The 12,161-nt window shown below is 39.8% G+C and overlaps 1 protein-coding gene across 6 annotated transcripts in view; it reads left to right on the top strand.

Moving 5' to 3' along the window:
- The first annotated feature begins 290 nt into the window (after positions 1 to 290).
- PKIA (cAMP-dependent protein kinase inhibitor alpha) overlaps positions 291 to 12,161 on the top strand; it is a 99,439-nt gene continuing 87,568 nt past the window's right edge. For all 6 annotated transcript variants that reach the window (XM_042254349.2, XM_004011753.5, XM_042254351.2 and 3 more), the window contains exon 1: positions 291 to 422. The gene's annotated coding sequence lies outside the window, so the exon portion shown is untranslated. The remainder of the gene's footprint in view (positions 423 to 12,161) is intronic.

The raw sequence follows: 12,161 nt of genomic DNA, 5'->3' as shown, positions 1-12,161 counted from the left end.
TGGAGCTGTCCATGAGGCGGCAGTGACAGGGGAGCGCTCGGGGGAGAGGCGCTCTGCAGAGAGAGTCTCTCGGCCGCTTCTCTCTCGGTCCGCCTTCCGGCGACGCTTCTTCGGTAAAAAGCATTCATAGAAAATGATCCCAAAGCAGGGAACCCGGGCAATTATCGGGTGCAGTTTCCGGGCGCGGTTGCCCGCAGCCAGGAAAGGTCCCTCTCCCCCCGCGGCTGGCGCGGAGTGTGGCGATCCGGCCCGGGGCGGGGGATGACTTCATGCGGCCGGAGCTCGGCGGCGGGAGCGGCTGCAGCAGCTGGCAGGTGAGGTGGGGGCCAGCCGAACTGACCACGCAGCGCCCGGCGCGGCGGCACTGCAGCCCGGGGCAGCGGACGCCTGGGACGTGCGCTGCCTCGATCGCGCCCGAGAAGGTAAGCTGCAGGGCTATCATTAGCCTCGGCCACGCTGCGCGGTGCTTTGCGCTCGGTTCATAATGGGGTTTGTGATACCCTGGGAAGAAGGCGACTGTCCCTGCTGCATTCTGTATTGGGGTGAAGGAGCAACAACTGGAAATGTTAATCAAGTGCTTGAGATCGGAAGAGCGGTGTTTTTGGGCAGACAAAGAAGGCGGTCAGCCTCTATATTCTTGTTAAAGATAATCGACCGTTGCGATGCCAGACTCACTTAGATATTGAAAGAGTATTCAAAATGTAAAATAATTTTGAGTTGCACTTTTAACGTTGCTGCCTTCAACCTTCGCTTGGGTGTTTTCTGGTTTGTGAGCAGCAGGTCCTTGGCAGGAGCCTGGAGAAGTCATCGAAAATCTTCCCTCTTCTTTTGCCTTCCTCCGTCTTCTCCCTTTCCAGTGCTCAGAATGGGTTCCATGCACATTTCGACGTCAAACGCCCGCTTCAACACCCAACCCTTACAAAGAGTCTCAGATTAGAGGTGAAACTTGCCTTCTGGAGTTCAGCTTGGGTTGTGCAGCACTTGTCTCCACTTTTCCCTTCATTTCTCTGGTCAATCATTTAGTTGAATTTCCCCCCCCCCCTCCCGCCCCCCCGTGGATGCTGTGGCTATCCACCAGCCAGCTCTTGTCAGCCCCTATCCACCACCTCTTTTCCATGACTGATTTTGTCAAGGACTCAGAAAGGGCATTGCCCTCTACCACGTTTGGATTGTTGCTTGTGTCCTTCCCCCAAATACAGGGCATGAAAACAATCCTTTCAGTCCAGTACTAATATGGTTTCCGATAACTGGCTTCATTGGAGTCACTGCAGCTACCCCAGACGGGTTTCGAGGACAGCAGAATCCGTCGGGCTGTGAGAAAGAGAGCTATACCTAACGTAATTTGCTCCTGTGCCTAAGAAAAGGTGGAACTAGGGACGTGAATGCCAGCCTATCCCGTTTTTCTTGAAGCCTTTTTTAGAAGGTTGTGAGACACCTAGCTGGGTAGGGTCTGAAGCAAGTCCTCCGGCCAAAGCAAGCAATGCGTTTGTCCTAGGATTCCCCCAATACCTCAAAAGAGTTTCCGGAGGCTTTCCCCACAGGCAGTGAGAAAGCCAGGGGAGCTGGCCAGCCTAAGCCTCGGGTTATTGGGGCGTCCTCAAGTTTTTAGGGGTTCCGACCTCGAATTTCCCCACAGGCGCCTTGCTACTGAGCTCAAGTGCCCATTCCTGTGGCCCACCTAAGGACGTGCATTTGAATGATATTCTGTGAAATGGTTAAGATGGCTGTGATGGGAATTGCAAATATGCCACTTCCCCAACGGAGAACAGTTGCAATAAGCCGAACTGTGGTGTCTCTGTTAATAATATTCTATTTAGAAAGACATTTATTCTCTTTACATTTGAAATTATAGAGACAGTTTGACTACAAAGCCCTGCAATTTTAACACATTGAGAGAGGAGATAAATGAAAAAGAGGACCAGGGTTTTATAGCTAAAAAATTGACCTCTGCTTACCTTTTTTTTAAAATTATTAATATGGCTTTTAGACATAGATACTGGTTCTGCAAAATCATGTTACCTCTATTATCTATCATTATTGTTTTTCTGATTACAGATTCTCTATTTATAAATACACTGTGGAAAGATTTGAGTTGGTTTCTTTGTTTCTACCTTCAATATATGAGGCAGAAGGAGTAGGGGTGGGGGGTGGAATTTCACTCCAAGTGGTCCACTCCAGGAACTCTTCCTCTGAATCATGAAAACCCTTGGACCAAAAAATTTTTTGGCTTGTTGTTGTTATTATTATTATGCGTTGAATGTGATTTGGGTTTGAGATATTAAATTTTCAAGATTCTGAAATTTTGACACAGGCACATCAACTAGACAAGGAAACAAAGAACAAAAACAGCAAAACCCTTTCTTTTACGACTTTCTTGCTTAATCGTAAAATATTTAACCGTAGAAATAATTATTCTGAGTAATAAGTGAAAAGCATAGTAAATGATATTTCATTTTTAAAATAATAGCCCATGGTCTATGAAACACAGGTTAGTACAACTGATCTTAAGTACAATAAAAATCTGTAATTTTAAAAGGCATATTTATGTTGAAGATAGCACATGAAAATATGCTAATGATGGTTAGAAATTGAAAGCGTCTGTTACTTGGTTTCTGAAGAATCTAAATTGTTAGGCAAGAAGTGGGTCATGACTAGGGGACTGGTGCTGCTTAAAATCATCTTACCTGCCAGTGAATTTACAGGTGAGATGAAGGCACTAAGTTATAGATTACAGTTGGAGAAGCCTTTAGGGAAGAAAGAAAACCAGATAGAAAATATAATTTCCGATTGTAGTACAACTAAGTAAGATAAATAAATTTAAGGGATTTCTGAACTTAGACCTTGTTGCATTTAAACAATTTCTGAGGAAAGTTTCTAAATTCAAAGCCTTGGGAAGAAACAGTTGTGTGATATCCTGACTGAGACTGATTTATGACTTTATTTCTTTTTTTTAAAAAATGTTTCCCAGAGAAAGGAAAAATGAATCACCTGATATTAAGGAGGAGGAACACCAAATAGAACGGTGTGCACTGTTAGATGTTAAATGAACTGTAGGAATGTTTTGTAGTTTTGACAAGATAGATTTGAAATCAGTCTGTTGCTTTCCAGTACCGTAAAAATGTATTTGGTCTGGTGGGTGGTCAGTGTTATCAGTAACTTTGTTGTCATTATGCATGCATGCTGTCCTGTCTGACTCTATGTGACACCTTGGACTGGAGCCCGCCAGGCTCCTCTGACCATGGAATTTTTTTTAGTTTCTTACAAATCCCCTTAAATTACCCCTTGACCAGCCTAGACCAAGTAGTCTTTATTCCAGTTTGTGCCCCAGGACATCACACCCTGATGTCTTCTTTGTTCCATTCACTCACATGTTGAAAACTTACTCACATCTTATACTGCTTCTTCCATGAAGCCTTCTCCAAAAGCCTACCCACCTCCCATCGTGTCTGAGATGTGTTTCTCCCTTGTCTGAATTCCTATGGCATTTTCCATTTTGGTCTGCCCTTTAGTTTGAACATGATCTGCTCTTGTAAAACAGCCCTAGAGAGCAGAGTCTGTGACTAACAACTTTTTATTATCTGCAACTCATAATACAGTGCTTAGCTATGTATATGCAAACTAGGTGTTAAGCAATTTGATTTTAGTGAAGAAATTAATTATTATTTTCCAGGGGTATATATCCACCTACTCTAATAGCCAAGTTGGGTGTATGTGTTTGTTTAGTCATTCAGCTGTGCTGACTCTTTGCAACACTGTGGACTATAGCCCACCAGGCTCCTCTGTCCATGAAATTTTTTTCAGGCAAGAATACTGGAGTAGGTTACCATTTCCTTCTCCAGGGGATCTTCCCAACCCAGGGATCAAACCTGCATCTCTGGCATCTCCTGCACTGGCAAGCAGATTCTTCGCTACTGTGCTACCTTGGAAGTCAAAAGCCAAGTTAGGCTCTAAATAATGTCTGCAAGTACCACTTTATTTGTTTAAAATCCTTATATAATAAATAAATAGTGAAAGTACATTCAAATAGTCATATTCAGCAAAAGTTATTGTGAACTTATACGCCCTTAAACGGATATTGGCTCATCCATATTAAAAAACATAGTAAGCATCATAAAACAAAACTTCCAGTTATCCAAAAAGTCATTACCAAGACCCCTGTAATGTATAATAAGCCTTATGCTTATGTTTTCTTCTAGCAGTTTCATGATTTCTGATCTTACACCCGAGTCTTTAATCCAATTCAAGTTAATTTTGTGAGTGTTATAAGATTTATTGGTCCAGTTTCTTTCTTTTACATGTGAATATCCAGTTATCCCAGAGTTCCCTTATATGTACCTTTTCTCTTTTCTCTTGCTGCTCTTAAAATTCTTTTTTTGTCTTTGACTTTTGACAATTTAATTACAATGTGTCTCAATGTAAACATATTTGAGTCCAACCTATTTGGGGTCATTTGGGCCTCATGGATCTGGTATCCATTCGTCATCCCAGGTTTGGGAAGTTGTCAACCATTATTGCTTTAAATATACTTTCTGTCCCTTCCTCTCTTTTCTCCTGGAATTCCCATAACATATATATCGTTCATTCTTTTTCTTTTGTCCTTTCATTGGCTAATTTCTAGTGTCTTATCCTCTAGTCTGCTGATCCTTTCTTCTGTATGGTTGAATCTACCTTTGATACTCTATTGAATTCTTCAGTTCAGTTATTGTTATTGTACTTTTTAATTCTAGTATTCCTGTTTTTTTTATATATATATTTCTATTTCCTTGTCAAACATCTTGTCTTGTTCACTGTTATTTTTCCTAATTTCGGTTAGCTGTCTGTGTTTTTTGGTAGTTCAGTAACTCTTGAGAGTCCCTTGGACTGCAAGGAGATCCATTCTATTGGAGATCAGCCAACCACTCCATTCTAAAGGAGATCAGCCTTGGGTGTTCTTTGGAAGAAATGATGCTAAAGCTGAAACTCCAGTACTTTGGCTACCTCATGCGAAGAGTTGACTCATTGGAAAATACGCTGATCCGGGGAGGGATTAGGGGCAGGAGGAAAAGGGGACAACAGAGGATGAGATGGCTGGATGGCATCACCGACTCGATGGATGTGAGTTTGAGTGAACTCCGGGAGTTGGTGATGGACAGGGAGGCCTGGCGTGATGCAGTTCATGGGGTCGCAAAGAGTCGGACACGACTGAGTGACTGATCTAAACTGAACTGAAACTTCCTTAAGAGGATTATTCTGAATTCTTTGACAGTTCCTAGATCTTTACTTTTTTAAGGTCATTTATTGGAGCTTTATTAGTTTCCTTTGGTGGTGTCATATTTGCCTAGTTTTTTGTGATCCTTTATTCCTTACATTCGTATCTGGATACTTGATTAATTTGGTTCCTCCTCTAGACTTCACTGGTAATTATATTCAGTAGTATATTGGGCTATGAATTAGTTTCTTGGCAGAACACCAGGACAGCACACACAACCTATATATATAGCTCACTGTTTGGGGACTGAAGTCAGGCCAGACTGTGCACTGAATTCCCTGGTCAGGTGAAGACACTGGTTTTGCTCTGCAGATGTGGGTCAAGTGCCATTGTATCTTGGGCTGTTGAATGGGCTAAACAACTTCCCGTGTGTTCTGGTTAGACTCCTAGTTGGTCAGACTGAAGTTTTTTTCCCAGTGATGAGTAGCGCTATGAATTAAATTCCCTACCCAGGCACAGCAGCAGGAGAAGCAACTTTAAAGCCAGTAAAGTTCTTTTGTTGTCTTAATTCAACCTGACCCACGCTCCAGGTTCTCTGACTGAACAAGGCCACTGGCTTTTCTTTGCAGACTATCAGCTGTGCCTTCTCTAGGCTTGCTCACTGCTGAGCCACACAATTTCTAGGAGTTGTCACCAACCCTTCTAGTCATTTGGGGCAGGAAGACTGTCTTCATAGAGTGGGGATGGGGGGATGGGTGAACTGGGGAAGGGCCACTCCAGCTACCCTTAATTTCTCAAACAGGCTCCCCAGTTGAGAGGAGCTGGGAGCTACTCTCAGCCTTGGCTAAGAATTAATCTTCCTGCCTAAGCTTAGTATAGGAACCCTCCACACCTGGTACTCTTTGCTTTGGGGGTGTCTGCCTGCCTCTTGGTTAGAGTGCCATTGGGCCACACAGCTGCAAGGATTTATTGCCAGCCCTTTTGTTCACATGGCCGGAAGACACTCTCCACATTGGTAGGCTGTGACTGTGCTCTTTCCCTGGGGCTAGGCAATCTCTGATTTCCCTGGTTATAGTGCACCCTAACCTGGCTCTATAGATGAACAAAGACACTAGTTGTGATCATTACTTGGGCACTGCAGGTATGAATTCTGTCTGTCACAATCCATGTGCTGGCTGTTGCCTGCCCCTTACACCTTCATCACAGTCCAACTTTCAGTGGTCAAGCCCTGCAGATTCCCCTGCAAACCCAGTGGAGCAGATCAAAGTAGTGGCTCCCACAAAGCTACCCTACTGCTAGGGGCAGTGCTGGCAGTCCCCCAGTTCTCTTCTCCTCCTGGAAGAACCAGACCTTCAGTGGTTCTCCACTGGCCTGGGGGAGGAACAGTATAGTCTAATACAGTCTGTCTTTCACTCTGTGGTGCAAAGGTGCTTCAGCCTTACCTCTGTGTTCTAGGATTCTCTCAAATAGTGTCCTGTTTCCAAATAATTATTGGTTGTTCCTCCTGTGAGGGTGAGTAGAGCCAGGAATGACCTTGGTGATGTCACCACACTCTGGGCTTACTTTCACAACATGATATATCTGGTACTTGAGATAAGGTTCTCCTTTTATTGTTATCCCAGCTTTAGGACTTAAAATCGGAACTCTTCACTAGCATTGGCACAAAGGCAGCTGAGAAGACTAGGAAGCAAGTGCCAAGGAGGATAGTGAGTCAAAGAACTTTGATTCATAGAAAAGGAATCCCAGAAGGAGCTCTAAATATTATACATTCCAAATGATTTATTTAGGATTTTCCAATCAAAATCATTTTTATGAAAAAGAAACAGCTCTCAGACTTGGAGTACTATACTGCCAAATATGTGGAAGAGCATTGCCAGCAATTGAGTGGTGCAGTCTACTCTGAAATATATCCAGTTTCTTTAGGATGGATGGATATCTTCCTGAAAGTTAGTATTTCTTTCTAATAATGCTATCTACAGTGATATATTTGCTTTTGCCAAGAAATTACATCCCCCTCAGGTTCTAAAACAATTACCAGTATAAAAGTACATTAAGATTTTTAGCTGATACTTAAGGAAACCAGTATGAGCTAACTGCTTCCTACTGATGCTAATATTCAAAGACAGGTGTGAGAAGACCATTAACCTAGAAAAAACAGAGACGGAAAGATGGAGAGAAAAAACTCAAAAGAAGACTACTTAAACTGTTGCTTTCTTTGTTGTTGTTCAGTCACTTAGTCGTGTCCAACTGACTCTAAACGACCCATGGACTACAGCACGCCAGGCTTCCCTGTCCTCCACCATCTCCCAGAGCTTGCTCAAACTCACGTCTATTGAGTTGGTGATGTCATCCAACCATCTTGTCCTTTGTCATCCCCTTCTTCTCCTGCGTTCAATCTCTCCCAGCATCAGTGTCTTTTCAAATAAGTCAGCTCTTTGCATCAGATGGCCAAATTATTGAAACTTTGCTGTCTTTATATGTCCCCAAATATGATAATAGCTGTATAAGTTCCTAAAATCAAGTTTATGGAAACTTCATAATATACCTAATATGAGGTAAATTTTTACTTTATTTTATAGTTTATTTTTATTTTGGTAAAATGTCCCATAACATAAAGTTTACCATTTTAGCCAATTTTAAGTGAAATCTAAGATTTTAATTAGATTAATTTTAAAAATAAAAAGATGAATTTTTAATCTAAAACTACCTTATTTCATATTTAAGTACTTGCATTATGGTGTATATTTTGTTGTTTTTTCTTCGTTTCTCTTTAGAGTATCTTTTAAATTTTATTTTGAAACAAAATAATAAAATCCCAAAGATGCAGGTGTCTTATTTAAGCTAAACTACATAATGTTGGAATATCTGAAGCGTGAACACAATTGGCAAAAGTTTTAACTACCTTCCTTAGAAGAAGGCTGTCTTGATTTCCATTGTCCCAGAAAGGAGAAACTGAGAGCTTGCTGGGGATTGCATCATGCTTTACTTAATTAGACATTAACATGCTAAAAGGACAAGGATGAAACAACATGTTATAACATATTTTTGAAAAGCTACGTAAAGGTGAAGGGTTGCAAGAATACAGGCAGACACACCCTAGACATTTCACAGCAATATTTAAAGTATACTGTTTCTTTGCTTGATTGGGATGGAGGAACCTATTAACAAACATTTCCCCTATGTACTTTTGTCCTTAGTGCTGTCTAATCAAGCACTCATTAAAAAACAGACATAAAACAAGCATTCTAACGGTGGCCTAGGTAATCAACAAGCCCATATCTTTTTTTTTTTTTAACAAGCCCATATTTTAATGGACTGCGATGAGTGTGAGACTGAGGATTCTTGGTCATTGCAATAGTAACAGCAGCACAGCCTGCTTTGTTCCTTTTGTTGTATACTGCGAATGTGAATAAATAGAAGTCAGTGATGTCTTTAGGCCAGTTTTTACAGTTCTCTCCATGAGATTTCACACTTGGGTTCTGTGATAATCAAAGTGTAGTGAAAAACAACCAGGGTGCTAATGCTCTCACTCCATTCACAAAATTTAATGCTTCTGGGACTTGCAGAAATAATGTTGAATTTGAATTGGTTGTGTCCAGTAGTCACTGAGAATAATCCATCAGACTCACCAAATCCAAATTCAGATTTAAAGCCAGTCAAATTTTAAAGATTATAAAGATTTCCGTATTTGTGAAGTCACTATTTCACTACAGAAATTAAAATCTAACACTAAAATAAGCTAATATTTAAAAAGTCCATTTAATAAGGGGAGGAAGATTGGCATCTTGGTCATAGTAAAAAAAAAAAAAATCAATAAACTATTCAGGTAAAATACTTGTGTTTGAATTACCTCTTAATAAATGAAATGGAAAATGAAATAAAATGGCAGTGTAGCATTAATGGAAGGAAAGCAATCTGGTTGATTTCAAAGTGTGTGAGTGTAAATAAAAGAGTTTTTTTGTTTGGCTAATTTAATAACAATTTTATTCTTGAAATTCTCAGGCAGCTAGCTTTTGGTCACTTTTAAGGTCAATCAAAAAGTTCTAAACATTATCTTCAAGGTTTGCTACTACGCCCTCCTCTTCCCTTTCTCTCTTTAATTTTTTATTTATTTTGGGGAGTTTGGGCTACCGTTTATATCCCAATCATGTCTTTCAGGAAGTGAATTTGGACCTTGAACCCCACCTAGTTTGAATCATATCCCTACTGTTTTCTCTCTTTATGACTTAGGGTAAGTTACTTAACCACTGTGAGTTATTTCTTGACATTTAAACAGGAAAATCATAAGGTTGTCATGAAGATTAAAGAAGGTACATAGTAAGGATTAATAAATGTTTCTACCTTTTATCTTTTTAATTTTTCTGAGCAATTTACAATGAGATCTCATTACCACAATTGTTCCCCAACTTTGTGAACCTCTTCCTACTTCTCTCTGTTTTAAACCAAGCCTTGAAATGACTGAACTTCATGGGAAGGTGTCTCAGTAAAGGTAATGCGAGTGGCAGGAGAGGTTGGAGCTACTGCAATGCAAAGTTGTCAGGCTCTGATCTGGTAGAAGCTGTGGGAATTAGACTTAGCTTCTATTTTTAATTCTGCAAGTAGTTGATTGGATGAGTTGGGAAAACTCAGTTGGCATCTTACTCGCTTTCTGAATTGTACCATATGTCTAGTCACTCTTTTCACTGACTCATGATCAGACATGATATCAAGGTTGTTGAATATGGGTGCTGATTTCAGAAGCTAATGTTATAGAAAGTGGGAATTATTCTCTGTTTTAAAAGCAATAGTTTACAATTTAATTTTTTTGTAATACAGTGTTGAAACTCTGGAGAGAGGGCAACTAACATCTTTTTAACATTCATTTCCTCTAACAAAAGCCTTTGAAGATAATCCCACTATCTGCCTTGTACCCCAACCTTTTTTTAAAAAATGTGTAACTATTCAAGTTTTTTTAAAATGTTAATCAATATCATTAAGTTGTCCAAAAAGGAAAATTAATCTGTAACTCTACTGTACATCATATACAAAGAAATCTTGGTATATGGTATCTTTCTATTTTACTGAATCTCAAAGAATTTAGAGTGTACATGTAAGAATTTTAATGGAGTACTGTTCATTACTATGTGCTCCTGAGTAGATTCAATCACTAGCAACACCTTTAAACAGAAATAAAAAAATAAAGCCTCAATTAATATGAAAACTAGTACCAGAAACACCTGCCTATAACAACTGTACTTTGAGTACACAGACATGTTTAGTGTGATAACAATTTTGTTCAGCTTAAAAAGCACATAATTTTATATTTTTATATGACTTTTATATGAACCACTTTGGTTTAAGCAAACAAGTACAAAAAGTGCCTAAAACCTTCCATTTAATATATGAGCTGTAGTTGTTCAACAAGTGAGGATTTTGTGGTGATAAATAGCTCTTGCCAAATTGGCAGTAATTTATTTCTATTGGTAGAGTCTAATCCTGTGTGTGTGCATGTGAGCATGTGCATGCGTGCATGCTCAGTGTGTCCAGCTCTTTGCAACCCCATGGACTGCAGCCTACCAGGCTCCTCCGTCCATGGAAATTCTCCAGGCAAGAATACTGGAGTGGGTGGGTTGCCATTTCTTACTCCAGGAGTTCTTCCTGACCCAGGGATTGAACCCATGTCTCCTGATTTGGCAGGTGGATTCTTTACCACTGTGCCACTTGGGAAGCCACAAATCATGTGTACCTAACCTTATTCTTGTAAGTAAAAAGTATAAGACATTTTTAAAAGTTTGTCCTTACTTCCTAAACCAATATTTTTAATCCCCGTTTGAATGCTGAATTCATTAGCTAGTCACCAAAGGCTTGATGCATAGATTTTGTGTATAATCTGATCTTCAGATGATATGTTGCACACAGTGAAAATTCCTGTTTTAAATATATATGTGCAGACATATATATACAAATATTATACAAAAATTATACATATAGACATTCCCCAATTTATAATGGTTCAATTTAATGATTCTTCAGATTTACAGTGGTGCAAAAGTGATACTCACTTAGTGGAAAAAATATTTTTTGAATTTTGATCTTTTCCCAGGCTTGCAATATGCAGCTTGATGCTCTCTGGCGCTGCTCAGCAGCAGCAGCTAGCTTCTGCTCCCAGTCAGCCATGCATCACAACTGACACAATTTACAACCATTCTGTTTTTCACATTCAGTAGTGTTCAATAAAACAAATGAGGTGTTCAATAGGTTATAAAATAGGCTTGTATTAGTTGATGTGGCCCAACTGTAGGCTAATGTGACTGTTCTGAGTATGCTGAAGGTATGCTATGCTAAACTATGATGGTTGGTAGATTGTGGGTATCCTAGCATTGGTGTCAGTGGCTCAGTCATGTCTGACTCTTTGTGAACCCATGGACTGTAGCCCACCAGGCTCTTCTGTCCATGGAATTCTCCAGGCAAGAATACTGGAGTGGGTAGCCATTCTCATCTCCAGGAGATCTTCCGGACCAAGGAGTTGAACCTCAGTCTCCCGCAATGCAGGCAGATTCGTTACCATCTGAGCAACCAGGGAAGCCCTGGGTGTAGTATAAGTGTTTGCAATTTATAATATTTTCAGTTAGCAGTGGGTTTATCAGGATGTAATGCTATATAGTAAGTTAAGTATTTTATGTGTATTAAATATTAATTATATTTATCACTTACATGTCTATTAATATATATACATATGTTTGGATTATACATGTCTGTTTCCATGAACATCTGTCTTCTGTTTCGAATATTTAAGATAAACAAATTATTGGGGAAGCATTTGAATAGTCTTTGTTTCCAGAGTCAAGTTTTGCAAAGAAAACTTATGTTTTCACTGTGTATTTTTCAAAACTTAAAAGAATATTTTTGAAATTTTAAAGTGGTTCTTTACTATTTGAATACAATGTATTTCAGGTACTACATATGTTATTTCTACATATATATGTATATGTAG

Source organism: Ovis aries, chromosome 9 (genome assembly GCF_016772045.2).
Source record: "Ovis aries strain OAR_USU_Benz2616 breed Rambouillet chromosome 9, ARS-UI_Ramb_v3.0, whole genome shotgun sequence".
NCBI lineage: Eukaryota > Metazoa > Chordata > Mammalia > Artiodactyla > Bovidae > Ovis > Ovis aries.
This window is presented reverse-complemented; position numbering and strand designations above follow the sequence as displayed.